We start from the raw sequence: 22,283 nt of genomic DNA, 5'->3' as shown, positions 1-22,283 counted from the left end.
TGTAACTTAATTTCAGGTAATCATAAATGCTGTGAAGACAAATTAAGCAAGGTGGAGGTAGAAAGGGTGATGGGCAGGGTCTTCTTTTAAAAAGGTGATGAGCTAACACAGTGACTTAGCATGAAGCCCTGCAGTCAAAAATACAAACGGCCAAGAAATTCCATGCCGAGGGAGTTCCCTGGGTCACGGCAATGTCAGTGAAGGCCCTTGGGGAAGGATTTCAGTAGGGAGATAGGACGGATCTGATCCCTTGGGAAAGGCAAGCCACTCGCTGGAAGACATTCAGGCAAGTGCATCAGGGCGTGATCATGGGGAAGACAGTGCGATGCCAAGCCCCAGTGGCCCCAGTGGGTTTGGGGAAATATTCAGAAATGCTTCTGAATAGGCAGGGCAGAGCTATGTGATGAGAAATCTGGAAAACCAAGCACGTACATTGTAGGTGTGTTGTGGTAGGACACAGTCAAAGTGTTGGAGGATTTTGCATGACACGGTGATGCTGTTCTTTAGAGAAGACAAGACTGAGTGGGCTGCAGTTATAGTGCCAGGCAGTGGACACTGCTAGGGAACCCGGAGCTTCCCATGGAGAGATTGGAGCCAAGAGAGGGCAGGGCTCCTTCAGAAGAACAGGCTTGGCGCTGCCTTGGGTATGTGGGAGCTGTCTTCTCTTTCCATTGTGGTTATGATGATAAATCCTGCACTTCGGATCATTCCCCAGGTTACTCCCCTGAGACAACCAAGGCTCCTGCAAGGCTGGAAGAGCAAGGCCTTCCTTACTTTAAACAAGAATGGTTGCCGCTTACCCTAGGGTTTGTTAGCCCAAGCCACAGAAATTCCAAGACCAGAAAGAAAGCAATATTAAACTCCAGGACAGTGTTCGTAATGTCAAAGGTAGTGATCTTGAAAAATGAGTCTTTTCTCTCTGGAGGGCACTGAGGTCTAGATACAGAATATCCACGTTGTGCAGGGCATAGTGTCAGGCCCAGCATCTGCTTTTCCAAACATTGATCCATTTCAAGACCTTACTGTGTGTCTTCAAGCCGTGAGAATCAAGTGGAAATAATGGATGCCCATCCAGAAGGTAGCTACTGCCCTGTGACTAGAATTAGATACTGCGATAAGTATTCCAATACGTTGTGCAAGCCAGTGGAATGGACAGAAAGGGGGCCTAGAGGAGAAAAGATTACGCTTCTCAGCCATGGCAGGTGCCTGGCTGAGACCCACTATATCAGAAGACAGATGCACAAGAAGAAAGCACATGCATGTATTTAATGTAAGTTTTATGTAACATGGGAGACTTCAGAAATGAAGACCCAAAGAAACAGGGAAATACATGGATATTTAGGTTTGACGAAGACTTGGGCAGTCATGCAGAACTATGATTGGACAAAGTGGGTGTGACCTAATGGTTATAAAATGGGGGGAACTTAGCAAGGCCTTTGTTCAGATGCCTCTTGGTGTCTTTGTGTCTTCATTCCTTTCCTCCCAATACAGGGGGCAATCTTCTGTAATGAGAGTCTTGTGACTTATTTTAGAGAAAGGCCAGAGAATTCTTTCATGGCCTGCTTCAGGGGAGAATGGTGGAAGAAGGTCTGAGAGACCGTCCTGCTTCTGTCTCCTTAAATGCCAGCATGCCATATTCTAGGATAACGTCTTCTGAGCCCTGTTACTCGTCTTGTATTATCCTTCAAGGGGCATCTTCCTGCTTCATTTCTTAGTCCTGCTTTATTTACGGCTTGTTCTTATCTTTCTCCCTCTTTCCTTTCTTCTTTACAAAGCAAATTCTCCTGGCAAGGTAGAATTGCAGTGCTCGTTCAAGGATTGCACGGCTGCTGCAGGATGTATGGCTTTTCATGCTTGTCATCTATATAGAGCCATATTCAAATAGGATGACTGGGTCTGGTTAGAGATGTCAGGATTTCAGTGCACCTGCTGAAATGCACACTGGCCTCCACCACGAGAGGGACATGGAAACAGGCCTAGGGAATGTGGTACTTTTGATCTTTATCCGTACTCCTCCCTCCCTCTTATAACTCTCACAAAATTTGCCCTCAAAAGACACCTTTCACAAAAAGTCAAACATCTCACTTCCTTCTACAACTTCCCTGACTGGTTTGTATTCATTTGAGCTTCTCTTGCAAAGCTGAGCCTCGCTTTGAAAACTCTGGGATCTATTTCATTCTATGCTGCGCACTTCACATGAGTTCCTTCTGTGCAAGCTGGAGACTCCTCTGGGCTCCTTCCCTGAGTGTTATGCTGGCTTCTTCCTAGACTTCTCATTCGGCTCTCTGTGTGCGTGCGTGTGTGTGTATGCATACACGTGAGCATTCACCCTGTAGCTGTACGTGTAAGGGATGCAGGGATGGAACTTTTCCATCAGAGGATCACTGAAGGCATACTAATTAACTTGTTCTCTTTGTTTTCTCTGAAATAATTTTTGTCTTGGACAAATTGAGAAGTAAAAGATTTCATTTTTCACTGAAAAATAAGATGTCCATGTTACCAACAGCCTGCTTTGGATTTCCAAAAGATATCTGAAAAGCCAGGAAGCACACTCCAGTTAGGCTTAATACTGATGGACCCACTCCTCCTTTGAACAAAGGAGCCCTCGATTTACGCCTCTATGGCCCATTTTAGCAAGTTCAATCTTTCCATTAACCCCTGGTAACCATAATGACTTCCTAATACCAGTTAATTAACAAATACCGGGGTGCCACCAAATGCATCCCTGAAGTGCCTTTGGTGTGGTCCCCGGCCTGCTGAAACCAAGTGTGGGTCCCGCCTTTGTTCTTCCTCAGGACTTTTCTTGTGGGCTCACAGCACTTTGAATCTCAAATGAGCTGCCTAATTAATCTCCACAACTATCCTGTGAGACTTGTCCATTATCTTCACTTTGCAGATAGTAACAATTTATAGGACTTGGCTGAGGTCACAGGAAAATTAGCATCAGAGCCAGAATAAAATTCTGAGTTCCTAAACCCCTTTCCTCTTATCCTGTTCCCTAGACAACATCATTTCATCCTCTTGGTATAAAATTAGTAAGTGTGGTAGGGCCTTATTACATCGTAATGAACTACTGTTTGGTACGTGTGACCTAGTGGCTAAGGGCTTTTTTTTTTTTTTTTTCTTAAATGCAGTCTGAAAAAGTACCAAAACAATTATTTTTGGAATATGTCTTACAGAATGGCTTTTAGACCCCACGTGCCAATTCGTCTCCATGAAAGGAATGTCATTTACACAACGCACTGAACATCTCCATGGCTCAAGTATTCCTGTGCCAGGACTTAGAGAAGACGCTGACCCTCGGGTGTTTTCTTTTTTGCTAATAAATTGTGGGTGAAATGTTTTGGACTCGGTGCATGCTGCAATAATTGCAAATGAGATTTACCTGTACATGAATTTTCTCGGTGTGATCTTGTTTGATCTTTCTCGGTGTGGTTCTGTTATGGCAAGAGACATCTTCCTCTGCATCAGAGTATGAAACATCTTAAAGGCATTGCATGGCTGAAGTGCAGGTCTGTATCTTTTAGCACTAGCTATTTGACAGGAAAGGGTGTAAATCTACGTGGTGTTAATTCAATTCTACAAGCATTCATTGAACACGATCTAATGACAAGGCAGTGCCAGGGACTGTGAATGGGGCTGGAGGCAGACACATTCCCAGGGTGACTTTAGGGAGGCCTCTCCCATGTGCTCATTTGGAAAATCAGAAGGAAGGTGACACACTCTTGATTGTCTCTGGCTCAGATGTTCAAGAACATTGTGATCACTTCAGATAATGTTTATCTTATTTATGATGCTGCACTGACACAGACTGCTAAGGCTAGATTCCCACCCTCTCTGTTAACAAGTAAACAAGTCCTTAAGCAGATTATGGGAACTAACTAATGAGTAATTAGAAGCATTTCATAAAGTCACTACAATGGAATCCCAGGGTGGACCCTTTGGGAGAGGGTGAGTTCTTTGACAATGCAAATACATTCTTTAGATTCCAGGTTCCAGTGTGGTTTCTGGGTGGTGAAGTGAGAGGAGCTTGCTTTGGAGAAGTGGAGCTGGCCATAGAAAGGTGTGTTTGACTCTATTGACAATTATCAATCAGGAGCTAGATCTGGGGGGACAGCTAGAAACACTGACATAATCCTCACTTTGTTATGTTGGCTTTAAGAATAAAAATTTTCACATACAGATGACTGTTCTATACTTTCAGGCTTATTATCAACCTGTAGCACTCCAAAGCTTTCAATTATTGTTAATATATTTGAGTTAAATATCAAAGTAATAGGCATTACTTACATTTAGAAAATTGCAACCAGTAAGAGGCATTTCATTTATCATGCATTTAACTTTTGAGACATAATGAATAGTTTCCTAAAACTTTTTAAAGCTGAATGTTATGGAAGAAACATTCTCACCATAACTCTTAAAAATTGCATATCCTTACAAGTGAATAACATATCAAAATATGAAAATTATTACAGACATGTATTAATTACTTACAACTGACAGATGGTAAACAGAAATGTCATTTTTTTCATTAGTACAGAGAAAGCTCCCTCACTTCTCCCAAATACCTACTGTGATGAATTGGTTGATTATTTCAAACCATGTAGTTGCACAAATCGACATTAATGTGAATGATGATGGCATGTCACTTCTGAGGAATTGCATTTAGGAGGTACGTGTATGACAGCTTACATGTAATCTTCAGGCTTGTATTTATGCCACAAGAAAATAGACTTTCTTCAATGATTCACTTCATCACAGGTGGCCTACCTACCTGAAAGACATCTGCATGCCGAAATTGGCTGACTTTCTCATGCACAACTAATCCACATTCCCATAGGAATTGAAGAGGGATATGACTAATCAGTTGAAAACAGTTCTTTAATTTGTTTAACATGTCAAACTCAGGAACAAGCCCCAAGGTTCACTTTTTACTGAGAGACTTTTACCACAGTGCTTTTTTGACATTGAAAAGACAAACAGAACAATAAAAAAAGAAAGTCAACAATTTTTTCAGTGAAGAGACTCACAGAGATTGAAGGTTCTCAGAAAACATTGGGCCAATGCATCATATTACATATGAGAAAACTGAAGTCCACAGGTGACAAAATTTGGCAAATCTACATAGTTAAAATGAAAACAAACAGACTGGTAATCCTACCTGGTGCTGGAGGGGAGGCTGCAATCTGGGGAGCCTGTTACTCAAACATCCCAGCTGGTAGAGTGTGGTACTACATAGATAAAATCACTGTGGTTAGTATCTAGCCTCAGCTTTAAAGTTCAGGAAAATTAAATTTGTCAATATTCTCATGGTTATTTAGATTTAGGGGAACTAATATAAATGCCAAAATATCAATTTATAAAAGAAAATATTGTGACTTTTTATGTTCTCTATGTAGAATGCACCCATTCTTCCATAATCATCCTTATGACATCCAGCATCCTTACAATGACTGAGAAGTGGTAAATTTGGAAGCTTCTTAGGTGAGTGTCGAGAGGGCTGAGGAACAGAATGGTCTTGGGACATCTAGTCATCCCAATTTTACAACTGAGCTGTGGACTGATAACACCACTGTCTCTGTTCTCTAAATAAGCATGGCAAAACTGTGGTTTCCTGAATGTCCTTCATCAATAATCCACGCTGGCTTTTTCACAGTTAGTGTCTAGATAAGGTTCAACAACATATGTGTGGTTTCACATGGTTGTATTTTATTTACATTTAATTCCCCCTTTCAGATCAATCACCTTGATTGAAGTTCTGACTGTTATCTTGCTAAGGATTCTTCTGGAACATGATCCCTTTTGCTTTTCTCTTCAGCTTGCTTGGCAACTTTCTACCCACTTTCCTCAAAATTCCAAGACATCAGACTCACCTCCAATTCATCTCCAGTTCATGTGACAGCTGCTGTCCCTGCTGGTGAAGTGGCTGTGCTGTCTGGGGTATACACCCTGGGGTTCGTTGTCACACGCCAAGAATTCAGGACACAGACACATGTAGGCGGGTTAGGGAGTGGAAAGTTTAATAGATAGAAGAAAGGAGAGAAGAGAGCAGCTCTCTGAAAGAGAGAGATCTGAAAAGTGGGGAGGCGGTGGACCAAAACAGATATAATAGGTTGGAGAAGGCAGTGTCTGATTTACATAGGATTCAAAGACTAGTTCAATCAGGTATGATAGCTACATAGTGTGCAGGGAAGGCTGGTAGCCCCACCCTAATCTTATTATGCAAATCGGCTTTCCAGTTGATCAGAGCCATCTTGTCTGCTCCTTACAATACACTTGGCTGGCAGGGAAGGGAAGATGGAGCCGTCATTCTGAAAATATCTAGTTCCTAGTTCCTGCTGGCATTCACCTATGCAAGCTCCCAGCTTGCAGACTGCTCTTTGTTAGAAAATGATTTGGGGCTGCTTTTCATTAAAAAGAAAAGCCTTACCCAGGACTCCCATGCCCTTGCTATCTGCCTAAATAATTCCTTCTTAACTCCTATATCGCTGGGGAGATGGTAGGAGTGCTGCCCCTGTCCCCTTGCATGAGAGGGGACCTTGTTTGCCACTGCCCCAGGGAACAACCACCATTTTTCTCTATTGCCTGCATGACTGCAGCATGGTGAGGTTCTATGTCCCTGTACCCCTTTTGACTAAGGATGCTTTCCTTCTTCCCCGTGATTTTGTTGGAGAATGAGAGGCAGAATTAAAACTTGCTGCATTTGTATTCAGATTTAAAATTTGTGTCGCTGCATAAAGTATTGCTTGTGTAGGAAGGAAAGCATATTGTTTTAGCCCACAGGGGAACTAGAAATGTGATCAGTCATCAGAATAAGGCAGATGTGTGCTAAATATTTCAGGCACTTATTAGCAGATAATTTATTGGTTTATTATCAAATGTAGCAAATATTTGTCACGTCTGCTTTGGATTAATTTTTTTAGAGTGAAGCCTTAGGCCAATTTCTGGCAACAGGGATTGAAAACACTTTGCTACTTCCCTTATTGAAATGACCTTGTTGCCTGGGTGGGTGCCCAAGTCGTTGGTCTCATAGCCGAGGAAATCGAGGATGCAGACACACCAAGGGTGAGGTCCGAGCAGAAGAAGAAGTTTAACAGGTGAAAGAAAGAGAACATCTCTCTGTTGCAGAGAGGGGTCCCAAAAAGGGTTGCTGTGCCACAGTAAAATGAAAGGGTTTTTATAAGTGAGCTAGTGGGGAGGCAGTATTTTACCTACATAGGGTATGAAAAACCAGTTAAGACCAGGTGTGCCATCTGCATAGAGTGCAAATCTCTGGCAGCCCCCACTCCAGCCTTTTCTTATGGAGGCGGATCCTTTGCCTGAGCTACTCCATGTTGCTTTCCTACTGTGCATGTGCAAAAGAAAAAGAAAAAGAAAAAAAAAGTGGGAAGTGGAGCCCTCATGGTGGATATGCCTGGCTCCAGGTACCCCTTTCTAGTGCAGCAGCTACAGGTAACTCCCCACTGTAAGCTTCCAGCTTCCTTATCTATGTTTGCAGCACAATCTTCCAGGCTGCTCTTTGTTAGAAGACACGTGTCTTCTTGGGCTGCTTTTTGTTAGAAAGGAAGTTCTACTGAGGAATTTTTGTCCTAGCTATCTCTTTTTACTTCCTCGCTCACTATGGGGTCCAGCCAAATCCAGTGGCATTGGGAATGGAAAGGAAGCAAGAATGGCAGATGATGTGGGAAGGTTTCCAATCAGTTAATTGGACTTAAGGGACAAGGGAGAAGTCAAAATAATGATGGAAATGATGGCCAAGAGAAGGGTCTTATTGTTAAAGGAAGCTCTGGAAAGGGAGATAATAGGTGTTTATAGCTATTTCCTGAGCAATCTCTGTTAGCAGGAAAATTCTCTGAAGCCACGTGAAGGGAGGCAGTTGCCAGTGAGGGGAGTTGGTAAGAAATGCCAAAGCCCCCTGGATAATCATTAGATGAAGAAATTGTATTCTCCACAAGTTATCTTTGAAAGATGACTTAATGTACATGATTGGAAATTATATCTTGATAAGCCCCTTGGTTGTTTATGGGAGTGATTCCTTCAAGGGGAATGCTTGGGGGATAATATATAATAGTTAAATATTCTGGTAACTTCAGGGGCTTTATTCTGCTGAGTGGGCATATGAGTGTGGGGATATCAAGGGCTTGGGACACTAAAATGATCAAAGCACTGACTCGGTGGTCTTTTAATTCCTCCATTCTGCTCTTCCCTGTTCAGTGCTTAACTTCTCTTAATATACATTTCACAAATATGTTTATTCTGAGGAACTAAATCATTAGCCTGACCAGGTGTTCAAGTGTTTCCATAGAGGCCTTTCTGTTCCTTTATCTTTCCTATCAGAGCTTTCAAATAAATAGCAATAATCAATATTGATTGATAACAAATATCAATAAGCAAAAATACATCAAATAAATATGTAGCAGAATATGGTGCTTAAGAGTACAGGGCTGCTTGGCTGTGAATCCTGACTCCATTGCCTGCCAGTGATCCCTAAATGGTGTAATTTAGGGCATCTTAACTAACCTTTGATTGCCTCAGTATTCTCATCTATAAAAAGATGTTCATACTTGTCTCACAGGGTTGTTTGAGGATTAAATGAGTTAATGCACATGAAACCCTGCTAATAATTCCTACCACATAATAATTGCTCAATAAAATTAACTATCATCAAAAGCGTTCATTAAATAAAAACTGAGTACTTCTTACCTTCCTTTTATCCACCTCTCAACATTATGCACACAGAGAGGTTTCAGAGTTTCTATGATCACATTTCCTTGCTTTAAGAAGCAGGCAAGGGATTTGGCCCTTTTTAAATAAGAGAACAAACTGATGATCAGAAGGGTAGATACCTTGACTGAGGTGTATATGATACGGTTTTATATAATGAAGCCAAGTGATATTATTTACACTTTTTTTTTTGAGACAGTGTCTCTTGCTCCGTTGCCCTGGCTGGAGTACAGTGGTGTGATGTCAACTAACTGCAACCTCCACCTCCTGGGCTCAAATGATACCCCTACCTTAGCCTCCCGAGTAGCTGGGACTACTGGCATGCACACCATGCCCAGCTAATTTTTTGTAGAGATGGGGTTTCCTCATGTTGCCCAGGCTGGCCTCAAACTTCTGGGCTCAAGCCGTGAGCCTGCCTCAGTCTCCAAAAGTGCTGGGATTACAGGCATGAGCCACAGCACCCAGCTGCCACTATATTTTTAAAATAGTAGATCATTAACCCCTGTGACTATCTAATCCATAGAACTTCAGAAAGTAAAATCAAATAGGGTGAAAGAGTTCAAGTCTTGCATCATCTATAATCTTATCTTGCACCCTGTCCCTCACCAAATATTTTGAAGCAAATCCCAGACATCGTATCATTTCCTCCATAAATATTTCAATATACATCTCTGAAAGTTTAGAACTCTTTCAAAAAGTTAATTTCCATATGATTATCATACTTAAAATTAAAAATTATTCCTTAGGCCAGGCGTGGTGGCTCATGCCTGTAATCCCAGCACTTTGGGAGGCTGAGGTGGGTGGATCATGAGGTCAGGGGTTCGAGATCAGCCTGGCCAACATAATGATACCCCATCTTTACTAAAAATACAAACAATTAGCCAGGTGTGGTGGCGGGCACCTGTAATCGCAGCTACTCGGGAGGCTGAGGCAAGAGAATCACTTGGACCAGGAAGACGGAGGTTACAGTGAACTGAGATTGTACCACCTTGCAGTTGATTGATTTATCTTTTAAACCTCTTTTAAGATGTAGACCTTGTTGGCTTTTTCCTTGCATTTTATTTGTCAAAGAAACAGGTTGTTTGTCCTAAAGAGATTTTTACAGTCCAGATTGCGTTGTGTAATTCCTTTGAAACCTGGATTTCTTATAAACTAGTAAACCTAAAATTTTAGTAGGATTTGGGTTTTATTTACTGTATTTTACTTTGTATTCAAAAATCCTTATAGGCAGAATTATATTTGCTATTGTCTAGCCATCTCAGTTTTTTGTAAAGGTAGATGACTAATCTGACTAAATACATAAAATAAAAGAGAGTTGCAAAATGGTGATGACTTAATGTGATCATTTCTTTTAAATTTATTGTCTGTAGTGTATCTACAAACAATGCCTTTCCATTGTATATTATATGTTTACTTTGTGGTAGAATTATTATAGGAAAAGCAATGTAAGTTCTTGGTTATATCCTCTTATCCACTAGTTTTCAAAACAATAAATTGTTCTCCTTTCACTCTCCGAAGATGATCACTGAAATTTGACTAAGTATTTGATATGGTTTGGCTCTGTGTCCCCACCCAAATCTTATCTTGAATTGTAATAATTCCCACATGTTGTGGGAGTGACCAGGTGGGAGTTAATTGAATCATGGGAGCAAATTTTTCCCATGCTGTTCTTGTGATAGTAAGTCTCATGACATCTGATGGTTTTATAAAGGGAAGTTTCCCTGCACATGCCCTCTTGCCTGCCACCAGGTAAGATGTGCTTTTGCTTCTTCTTTGCCTTCTGCCATGATTGTGAGGCCTCCTCAGCCATGTGTAACTGTGAGTCCATTAAACCCCTCTTCTTTATAAATAACCTAGTCTGGGGTAGGTTTTTATTAGGAGCATGAGAACAGACTATTACAGTATTATTATAAACACATGAATTTCAATTTTTAATGTAATTTATTTCATTTATTAATCTTATTTGTAGTCGAATTTTCCCATCATTGGCTAGTGAAAAACTCTTGAAAGTGGCTGATGAATTATTTGCTTATGATTTCAATAGACTTTGTTAGCTTCTTACTTTCTGGAAAGAACAGATGTTTTAGACTCATCGTTAACATTTTCTTTCTCAAGTTGAAAGCAATTATTTCACTAAGGAATTCTGGTTCTTTGCAGTGGGAAATCATATTTAGAGACCATGATCTTTGTGCTAGAGGTGCTAATTGCTACCGAGTTAGTCACTGTTTCTAGACTTTTCTAGAGAACAAAGCTAAGAAACACACACCCACACACCCACACACAATGTATTCATAAAGATGATGTACAATGTGAGTTCATATTGATTGCTAGTTTTAAATACAATTTAAGACTACAGGTTTTTATTCATATCATCAACCTTACATCCGTATCTCATTCCTTTCATGGTGAAGACACCAATCCTCAATGATAACAGTTCATTTGATTTATCTCACAATAATTACTCATTATATACAGAAAATAATAATATATTCTCAGAATAGTTATATTACTTCTGTCACAAATAATGTGATTATTGAAAAGAGTTGAAGATTGCTCTTCAGGTCTTCAGTATCTAACCCAATAGGGAGGTATAGTAAATCAATATTCTTTAAAGTTACTTGAAATTTTTCTGTTTTTGTGGATATGCTACTAACCTGATAAACAGATTTATTATTTTCAATTTGCTTTTGATTTTAATAATGGCCTTCATAGTTTTAATTTTATTTAATATAATGTTAAGCATTTACATGAGTTATTTGTCAAATGTACAAAACAATGTATATTCAGGGAAGACTTGCTTCTATTCCTTTCTCTTGTATGTATTCAGCCCTCTGTAGGTGCAATTTAAGTTATTAAAATGAAACACATTTTCTGTAGATATGTATGTATATATGCACACATACTCTTCTTAAATATTCTACACATTGAAGCTTCTAGAAGTGTTCATCTTTTATCTGTACAGCTCTATAGTACTCTGTTGTGAGGACATAGCATAGTTTATTGAAATATTGGAAAACATTGTTCTTGCACCCTTTCTATTAGTCATAATGCTGCAAGGAAAAGGCTTATACACCTTTATTTTTCGTATTTTTGACATGTACTTTTAGCATAGATCTCTGGAAATGAGATTGCTGGGTCAAAGATAAATGCCTAAGTCATCCTGTTAGGCATTTCCAAATTCCCTTTTTATAAGATAAGGTCATTTTGTATTTCTGTCAATGTGTGAGATTGTCTGTTTTTCTCCAGCCATTTTGCTTTAGTTTCCTCTTATTTTCCTAGTGTAGAGTAGGAATATGGCAGCACAAAATTATGGAGAATAAGTATCACAATATGTTGAGTTGAGAAAACTTCTCATTCTAACAGAAACTATAAATCCTCAATTGTATCTTGCTAAGAAGACAATATGTACAGAAAGCATCCCTAAAGATTTTAACTTTTTCATCATCAGACTCTGAAAGTCACTCATTAGAAGTCTGACCTAGCAACATCTCACATGCAATTAGTAATCTGGTATTATCCAGTAAAGGCAAAAGCTACTTGCCTTCACTTACAAAATATGTCTTGCAGGTAAAAACATTTTAGTTATTTTGTATGAGTCTGAATTCATTTTTTCTCATGTATGCTGTTAAGATGCCTGGAACAATCATTTGTTGGGGTTGTGTTTGGCCAGGTAGAGCTGTTCATTTATTTTAAGATGTGTTTCTGAAGTATGTCTGTCATCTGATTGGTGTACCTACTCAAATTTCTCGTAATGCATACTGTTCCTTCCTGGTTGGCATTCCTCAAAGTTTACAAAAAGACAACCAATTTCGCAAAAGAGTCATGTTCTAGATTCAAGTAGGGCACATTCCACTAGAAACAAAGTAAATTGTTTTTAAAGGAGGCTTGATGTAGAAATAAAATTTCCATGTAATATGACATACAAGTGTTATATTCACATAACATTACACTTTTAAGCATTTGGAAAGTGGAGACTGGTTCTTCCAGTCATTCATTCATTTATCTGTTATTTATTTATTTTTTTCAGCAAGCATTTTTTAAGTATTTTTAAATCCCAATTATGGGCCAGTGTTTTTGAAATTGTGTTAACTGAAGATACAAGACTAACCAAAGTAGACACAGTTATTACCCATATAGAGTCAAACATTAAGAAATACTATCTAGATTAAGTCATAAATAACCAAATAGCAATAATCTGGATGAAGATCTCTGCACAAGTCACTGTTCCGTCTACCTATATCCCTTTGTTGAAGAGTTGCTTGTATGTGCTGGCTCATCACTTTCTTTCATTTATGCCTAAATCCACTGAAAATGTTTTTCCTAAGATCTCCAATGGGCTTCTGATTCTGGCTAAAATGTAGTAACTGGTACTGAACTAGTCCTCATGACATAAAGAGCTAGAGAAACTGAAAAAGAAATGGTTTTTAGACATTAAAAATAAAGGCAGCATAGAAATAGAATCCATGGCAGAAAAACTAATGTGGTGGGCGCTAGATTCCTTGGCTTTCTGCCTGGATAGTGCTTCTGGACCAGGGCCCAGGAAGAGGCCTTAAGTAGAGCTTGGAGTCTCACTGAGAAGAGGTGATAGAGATCAAAGTTCAGAAAGACTGAGAATAAAGGTACTTGCACAGGAAATGCACAGTTGAAATTTTGGGGGCAGGGGTACTAGAGAGAAAGGGCCAAGCAGAGAAGGAGCTTCAGAATCTACTCAGAGTTTTCGCTGAGTCTTTGTCTGAATAGTAACCTGAACTTGTGTAGGGTACAGAACTATCAAGAAATGATAACTGTCATGGAACTACAAACACAAACTACTGGAGCTCATGTAGAGCTGGGAGACATTTGGACTCCAGCTAGCCTGATTGGAAAGACCAGGGCATTCAGTAGAGGCTCCACAAAGGCCATGTCTTCAGTGCGGGGCTCGCCTAAACCTGGAACAACAGCTAGTCTAAACCTTCTCTAACGAAGTTTAAAAACATCCTAAGAAAGACTTGTAAAGGTCAAACTGATCCTCAAATACATTAATCTCCTTCCAGAACAAAGTACAGAGTATTTTAAAGGGAGACAGGAATCCAGACATTGAACAATAGTGCTAATGTCAAATATCCAATTAAAATTACTAGACATGTGGAGAAGCAAGGAAATGTGACCTTACCAAGAAAAAAAAACCAGTTGATAGAAACAGAGCAGTGACTTTCTAGTTACCAAAGCTAATGATTTTAATTTAGTCGTGATTATCCTATTTGACCAATTTGGGAGGTACTTTGCTGATGATTACTCCTCCCCTGTCTTGGCATCTGTAATACAGAACATCCCTAGTTTCCTGACACTTCTACAAACCCACCTTCTCACTTCTTTATTGGCTCTTGTGTCTGTCTTATTTCTAAGTATTAGTGTTCCTTATGGCTTTTATTTTCTTTTGCTTCTTTCTGACTTATATTACAAGTTCTCTGAAGAGTCTCATTTATTCCCATGACTTGAATTAAAAAATTTCTTTTTATAAGCTTTTGCTTGTATAATAAAAATATGTTAGTAATTATTATGATTATTATAATGTCCACATGCATTAAACTTTATCAAATATTGTTATAGACTTTCTTTTGATTCCTGTGCAACCTCTGCGTGATGAAAAATGCAGGAACTCTTACTACTATTTTTAACAAAGAAGAAACTAAAAGTTCAGCAAGATGAAGGTACTTGTCCAAGGTCACCTGTCTGGGAAGTGGTTTGGCATGGTCTAGGATCTAGGATTTCTGACTCTTAGTGCCAGGCTGTCACCAAATCTGCAGTTTTCTATGATGTGTCCTTTGTAATCCACAAGGACTGAACACATTGTGGATTATCACACATTCAATAGTCATGATACCTGCTGTGAAAAAATTGTCTGAGGATCTTATTTAATTTTGTAAGAGAAATGTCTCCTTGTTGGGCAGTGATGTGTAGATGAGTTCCTTTGAATAATGTCTTTAAATGGACTGAGGCAAATTCTGTCAGGTGATTCATGCCTCACATTGACATTCCAAAGAATCAGATTGCACAATGTGCTTTTGACTTTCTCCCTCTGAGCAATTTGAACTATTTGTGCTCACATGTCCTATCATGGAGCTAACTGCCAGTGTGGATGTTCAGTTTCATCATGACTAGGATTCCTATCTGTGTGGACACAGGCAGGAAAGTCCAGGATGACTTCAGTATCAGGCTGTGGGTCACTTACATTCTGAATTCATTGGTATTGTCTTCCTTTACAGAGAGGCTAGTGCCTTATATAACAAATATTTGTGAATGGTGATGATAGCTTTCCTTATATAGTTCACACTCCATCACTCTAGTTAGGAATGTTACACACTTTTTTTTCTCCTTAACCCGGGAATCCTTACTATGCCCTTTGATGTAATCCCATAGTTTTTGTTTGAGTATCGGACTTGAGAAGTCAAACAGTTGGACACAATTTGAATTTTCTCAGTTTGCCTTAGCACATTCAAATAAACGTCAGAAAATGCAGAGGTCCTCAGGAAACAAATATCCCCAGCCTCACCCCCAAACACACAACCAATAGCAACAACTAAAACAAAAGCAAACACATGAATTAACAAACAAACAACACCTTGAAAAACCTAAACTTTTATTAACACTCTTTTCTGTACCTATCTGTTTTCTCATTTGCAATTTAAAAGTATTAAGGAAAGTTTATTTTAAACTAATTTAATAGCAATATTTTGAATTACAGCCTCTGTTATGCTTGAGACTGTACTACACAACATTTTTAAAACTATTTTTAAGTTCAGGGGTACAAGTGCAGGTTTGTTACATAAGTAAATTTCTGTCATGGGGTTTTGTTTTACAGATTATTTCATCATCCAGGTATTAAGCCTAGTACCCTTTAATTATTTTTGCAGATTCTCTCCTTCCTCCCAGTCTCCCCTCTGATAGGCCCCTGTGTGTGTTGTTCCCCTCTAGTGTCCATGTGTTCTCATCATTTGGCTCCCACTTAAAAGTGAGAATATGTGGGTATTTGGTTTTCTGTTCCTGTGTTAGTTTGCTAAGAATAATGGCCTCCAGCTCCCTCCATGTCCATGCAGAGAACATGATTTTGTTCTTTTTTATAGCTGCATAGTATTCCATGGTGTATATTTACCACATTTGCTTTATCCAGTTGACCATTGATGGGCATTTAGGTTGATTCCATGTCTTTGCTTTGCGAATAGTAGCACTCATCATTTACACTCTTGAGAGTAGCACTCATAATTGCTTGTTGAAATTCTGCTTAATAACATGATTAAACCTGTGTTGTTTCCAAAGGAAAAACAAATTTCATGTGCATATGCAAATTTCATATTCATATGCTGTAACCTTTGTGTATCATTGCCCTTTATATATACTATTCATTTTAGTAGGGGTGAAATAATCTTTTATAACTGTGTATTTCTTTCTATGTAAAAAATGTATGCTTGTCACTAGAAAGTGAAAGTAGGGGTTAAATGACTAAGAGTAAGAAAAAGAGTAAGTTTGTTGTGTCATTTCTGAATTCCTTTTGCCCTTATGCCAATATCATACCAACGTTTCACTGCAACGAGAGTGTTCATTTCTCCTGGTGTTTGAGTTCTGTGTTTCCTTTCTCTCACACTTCATCATACTAGGGTGTGTTTAGTGCTACACAATTTTAGATGGTTCTGTTTTCATAGCGAACAACCACATACCACATCAATAGAATGTTCATGGTGACAGGCTGTATTTCCTTTTGCAAATAGCCTAAACAAATAAAGTTCTATATGTTTCTTCCCACCTTGAAGCAATTAGGTTTAAAATGGAGTCTTAGAGCTAGTTGTGGCAATTAGGTTGGCATGAAAGCAAGATATGATTTTGTAGACTTGTGTTCCTTAAAAATATACAGTGTTGGTTTCACTAGAAAACATATTTATGTCAGTGGTATACTAAATAGGTTATTGTGGGTTTGTTTGCCAGGATGCTCAAAATTGAAAGTTGAAACTTGTAATAAATTTAGCAACGACATGTGTCCCCAAATCTTAAATTGAGATTTTCCAAGATCTTTGGTAACACAAGGCGCACACGTTATGCCTCTACTGAGTGCAGGCTCCACTGCCTTGTGGTGCCTCCCTGATGCCGAGAACTTGGTGACTGTGACACTAATTCTGCATGGGGGTATTATTTCCCCATTTTACAAATGAGGAATCTGAGGTTCATACAGTGTAAGTAATTTTTCCAAGGTTAGAACAATAGAGATAAGATTAGAACTAAACCTTCAAAACCCATTCTCTCCATTTTAATAATCTGCCTCTCACTAGGTCTTTCTACATTTTTTAAAAAAGGTGGTTTTGGCCACGTGCAGTGGCTCATGTCTGCAATTCCAGCACTTTCGTAGGCTGAGGTAGGCAGATCACCTGACGTCAGGAGTTCAAGACCAGCCTGGCCAACATGGTGAAACCCTGTCTCTACTAAAAATACAAAAATGAGCTGGGTGTGTTGGCACGTGCCTGTAGTCCCAGCTACTCAGGAGGCTGAGGCAGGAGAATTGCTTGAACCTGGGAGGCAGAGGTTGCAGTGAGCCGAGATTGTGCCACTGCACTTCAGCCTGGGTGGCAGGGCAAGACTGTGTCGCAAAAAAACAAAAACAAAAACAAACAAAAAAAAACAGGTGGTTTCTTATGTCTGTTAGTGAAAAGAATATTTATTCCAAGTCCCAAGAATCTTCCAGTCAGGTTTGTAATAAGTCCGTTTATTTAGCATATGTAAGTTGTGTTAAAGTGAGGCTCCGTTAAAGGGAGAGGAAAAGGGTTCAGAAGCAGGAGTCAGGAAACTGGATCTAGCTGCCTGTGTCTATCACGACCTGTGTTCTGTCCTTGGCTAAGCCCCTTAGGCTTTCTGTGAGGTAGGTTCCTTGTCTGTATAATAAAGGAGTTAGGTCACATGATCTCTATGGCTTCCCATGCTAAAATCCTGTGACCTTATGCTGTTTCATTTGGATAAAATGCTTGCTAGCTTTTCATCTCTATTGCCTGTCTACTTGACCATCAACAAGATAGCATAGGAACAGGTTTGGTTAAATCACATAGTGGGATTTATGGAGATTGACCTGTGGTGGGCATAAGAATGGACTTTTAAAGATTGGCCCAGAGGGCACTCCTTGTATCTCAGAAAATCCCTTCAGGTGACAGAGAGGCCCTGGGTTTTATGCACATGGACTCAAAATTCCACCACCATCAGTGACTCCTACACTTTTTCTTTCTGGTTTTTTGAAAGAACTTCTTTTGAAAAGTAGGTTCTGACTATTTCAAAGTAGTAGATTATTTGGCCAGAGACTCCTGTCAATGCTGAAAAATAATTGTATTCAAATCAAACATTTAGCTAAGATGTTTTCTTCTACGCTGAGTTGATATTAAACTGAAGGATTGGTCACTCCTATTTCCAGTATCCATTTTATTTCCTTTCAATATATTGACATCAAATAAACACTTAGATTTTAAGGTAAATGTGATGAAAATATTTAAGTATTTTACTATTCTTAAAAAATAAAATGAATTTTAAAAAATAACTCTATAGCCTATATATGTATTGTCTATTGTCAATCTCTGTTTTTGGCTCATTTAAGTCCAAATGAGACTTATATGGAGAGTCTTACTCAAATAGGAGTTTGGAAATGTTCTCAACCAGACTGGAAGTGATGTAGTCTCTATTTCAGTCTAACAATCTTATTATTGGTTGAGATAGATGAGGCTGGACTATGCTGTGGTAACAATCCCCAGACTCAACTGCTGCAGCACAGAGCTTTACATCTCACTCCTGTTCCAGTCTGATGTGGGTCAGGCAGCTGCCTTCCTAATGTGTATTAAAGACACTGATCTTACTGTCTTAACCACGTGGGAGCCAGAGTGCTGGCAAACATGCAGAGGCTTTTATAGCCAGGCTAGGACATGGCTTCTGCCCACACCCAGTGGCCAGGAGCTGGTCATATGGCATCACACTATAATGGAGGCTGGATATTGTAGACCTTGTGTGCCCATGGAGGGAAGAATGGGATGGAGTTTCATGAAAACATGGCATTGTAGCTGCCACAATACCTTATTTAAATTTAGCATGGTACTCCTCGGCAGTAACTCTCAAGAGATAATTGACAACTATATGATTTTCTTCATGGGTCACAAAATCGAGCAAAAACAAAATAACTGAGATGATCTAACAAGACAGCAGGAATGTTGTAAAAATAATTATTCAATGACAAACAAAATTTCTCTTAAAAATGTACCATTAGTGAACTCAAAAGAGAGCGGGCACCTAAAATTCAACAATGGGGCATTGATATGACTTCTTCTCGGATGTACTACTTAAAAAAAATGTCATGTTTCAGACAAAGGAAACTTTAGGAGGTACACTACTGGGTTCCTTCGAAAGATAATTTACAAGAAGAAACTAATGGAGGGAACGGACCCAATATATTACAAAACGTTTAATTGACTTATCAACTAATTGTAATTGTTGATCTTCTTTAGATTTTCACTCAAACTTTAAAACATATGGCATTTATGAGACATTTGGAAATTCGAACAGTAATTTAATATTTGATGATATTAGGAATTACCAACTTTTAGATGTGACAGTTATATTATGGTCATTTCTTTTTCATTAAGCTTTTATCCATTTAAGAAATACTCAAATATTTACAACTGAAATGATATGCTGACTAGGATTTTCTTCAAAATAGTAAAGGAGAGTAGTGGGTGGGATGGGAACAAAACCAGACTCACGTTGAGTTGGTGCTTTTTGAAGCTAGGATATGGGTGTATGAGGCTTTGTTTTACTATCCTATCGATTTATGCTTGCCATTTTGTGTAATAAAAAAATTGAAAACAAAAATGTATGCTATCTTATTATCATGGAATTATTTTTATTTCTACTCTGAATTCATTGTCCCCTTTTTAATATCTATATTTCTTTTCCTGCTTATTTTACTTTTTTTATATAAAGTTTCAACTTTTCACATCAGATATAGTTTCATCAAACTTATCCTCAATAATGTTGGTACAGATCAAAGATGTTGTGTCAAAACGAGTACATGCAGCAGAACATAGAGGTTTTACCCATGTTGGAGCCAGCCAATGTAAAGGATCATGAATGTCCTGAGAGTCTTGGGATGTGTGATTGACGTTCAGTGGATTCCCAGAACAGAAAGTGGTTAACTAAACAAACATCCCCATTCATCACTTCTGAAACTCCTTCCTTGAATTTTCATGCTTCCTCAAAAAAGATAAAGATCCCTAATAACAAAGGGCCATTTTCTGGAAAAAGTATTAAATAATCTGGCTTAGCAAACAAGAGATCTCCATATTTAAGAAAAAATTCCTTTTAATCCTAACTTAGAAAATTGTGCTAATCCAATTCTGGGAGATATTCTTCTCACAGCATTTTGAATCTTGTTGCCAGTTCTGAAGCTCTTGAGACTTAGCCACGAAGATTACCTAGAAAATTCTCAGTGCAGACATTGTGATCTCCTTGACAGTAAGCTCTGTAGTCCCAGTTAGGAGAAACTATTGACTTTCTAAAGAAACAGCATTGCTATTTTTGTCTTCAGAAATCTTTATCAAAGGAATATAGCTTTGTTTTTGGCACTTTGGGTAAAGGAGAAAAAAGATTTATAAAGTTACAGTTCATAGTTTTAATCAGACCAAAAGCTAGCAGTTTTCCTTTCCAAACCGAATTTGTCTCTCCCACCCCCCACTTTTTAAAATTTGATCAGTTTCCTAAGAAGCAGCACTTGGTCATTGCATCATATTTCAGGTCCTTTAATTGAAAAGCAAATTATGCATTTAATATGAGAAAAACTATTTTGAATATATTTCAGTAGAGGGAATACATATTTCAATATTCTGTGATTCTTTCCAATTGGATATTCGTTGTATCATGAATATGATTTAACAGAAAAAAACTAATGTTAGAGAAGAAAATACAATACGATCTGGTCATTCTGACTTTTCAGGCATTTCTTGTCACATCTTTTCTCTCATTTAAATGACCTCTCATGTGTTGCACTTACCCTATGTCTTGCAATGAGCTCATAAAATGCCCTTGTGAAGTATTAAAACTGGAATTTTAGTTGAAAAATAGTGGCAGCATTAATTCAAGGAGCTTAGAAGAAACCAATTAGCTTCCTCAAATCAACCTATTTCCAAGTGGTATTCCACGGATTCTTGATATTGAACGCTTAGCAATTGATCCAGAAAGCTCCCAATATTACTTTGAATAAATCTCATTGGCTCCACAGATAGGGGAGTCAAACTAAATTTGGCAACTGCTGAAACAGTAGTAAAATGAGGTTGCTCTGTAAACCCAATACACTCCTTAGAGCCTTTAGTCAATCAGTCAGACAAAAAGTATCTATTGGGCTTTCACTCTTTAAATAAATATCCCCAACAAAAGGCTTATTTTGGGCCCACAGAACTATAAGCATTACTGTGTAGCATATAAAAATTACAAAGTCATACTGTGCCTGGACACTTACATGCTAAAGGAGTGTTAGAGCTAAATTTTGAGAGAGTTGAAAATAATGGTTGACAAGAAAAGCAATTGAGTAAAAGATCAATGTTGGATGATAATGAGATAGACAAGGTACTAACTAGATGAATGCAATTTTTTTTTTTTTTTTTTTTTGAGATGGGGTCTCACTCACTCTGTCGCCAGGCTGGAGTGCAGTGGCGCGATATTGGCTCAACCTCTGCCTCCCAGGTTCAAGCAATTCTCCTGCCTCAGCCTCCTGAGTAGCTGGGACTACAGGTGCCCACCACCAAGCTAATTTTTGTATTTTTAGTAGAGATGGAATTTCACCATATTGTCCAGGTTGGTCTCAAACTCCTGGCTTTGTGATCAACCCGCCTCAGCCTCCCAAAGTGCTGGCATTACAGGCGTCAGCCACCACGCCCAGCCAATGAATGCGTTTTTTAAAACTTTACAAGTGAAACTAGGAATGTGTGATTAAGACCATTGTCATTACCTTTCTTTTCCTCTCCATGACAAAGGGATTACTCTCTCCTGAAAGACATCTCTATCATTAAGGGTGGAGGATTAGGGCCAGTGAGAAATTGGAGGTTTCCCATCAGTTTTTGTGGTGTCCACTCATCCTGGCTGTTTCCTGTTGGTCTTGTCCTCCCCACTCCACCTGTGTTTTCCTTTCTCAACTGTCTGCCTGCTGACTTCAAGCTGCAGCACCAGAAATCTGAGAAACGGTCTCTTAATAAACATTTAACCAGCCCTACAGTTGCCCAAGATTAAATACCCAAATCAAATTCTTTTTCATATGGAGGGATTGGTTATATTATCGTGGCTCTGCTTCTTTGATAAAAAGCTGACTCATTCAGTCTCCAGGTTTCTTCTACAACCCTGCATTCACTTTCTCTCTAGCTGGCATTGTCTCATGACCTTGGATATCACCCAGAGATTAAACATTGGTTTCTTTGGTCAACCAGTCAGTTAGAAGAATTAATGGAACAATTATCATGTGATAATATGGATACTCTACCATTTGTTTATTGTTTAACTTTTGATGGACATTTAAA

The 22,283-nt window shown here is 38.8% G+C and overlaps 1 long non-coding RNA gene across 1 annotated transcript; it reads left to right on the top strand.

Moving 5' to 3' along the window:
* The first annotated feature begins 4,011 nt into the window (after nt 1-4,011).
* Nucleotides 4,012-5,008, top strand: LOC103879465. The gene is made up of 2 exons (XR_002518541.1): nt 4,012-4,063; nt 4,536-5,008. It is a non-coding gene; the product is annotated as an uncharacterized LOC103879465 (long non-coding RNA).
* The last annotated feature ends 17,275 nt before the right edge of the window (nt 5,009-22,283 follow it).

Source organism: Papio anubis, chromosome 15 (assembly GCF_008728515.1).
Source record: "Papio anubis isolate 15944 chromosome 15, Panubis1.0, whole genome shotgun sequence".
Taxonomy (NCBI): Eukaryota; Metazoa; Chordata; class Mammalia; order Primates; family Cercopithecidae; genus Papio; species Papio anubis.
Note: the sequence above shows the minus strand (reverse complement) of the source record. Positions and strands in the feature narration are given on the sequence as shown.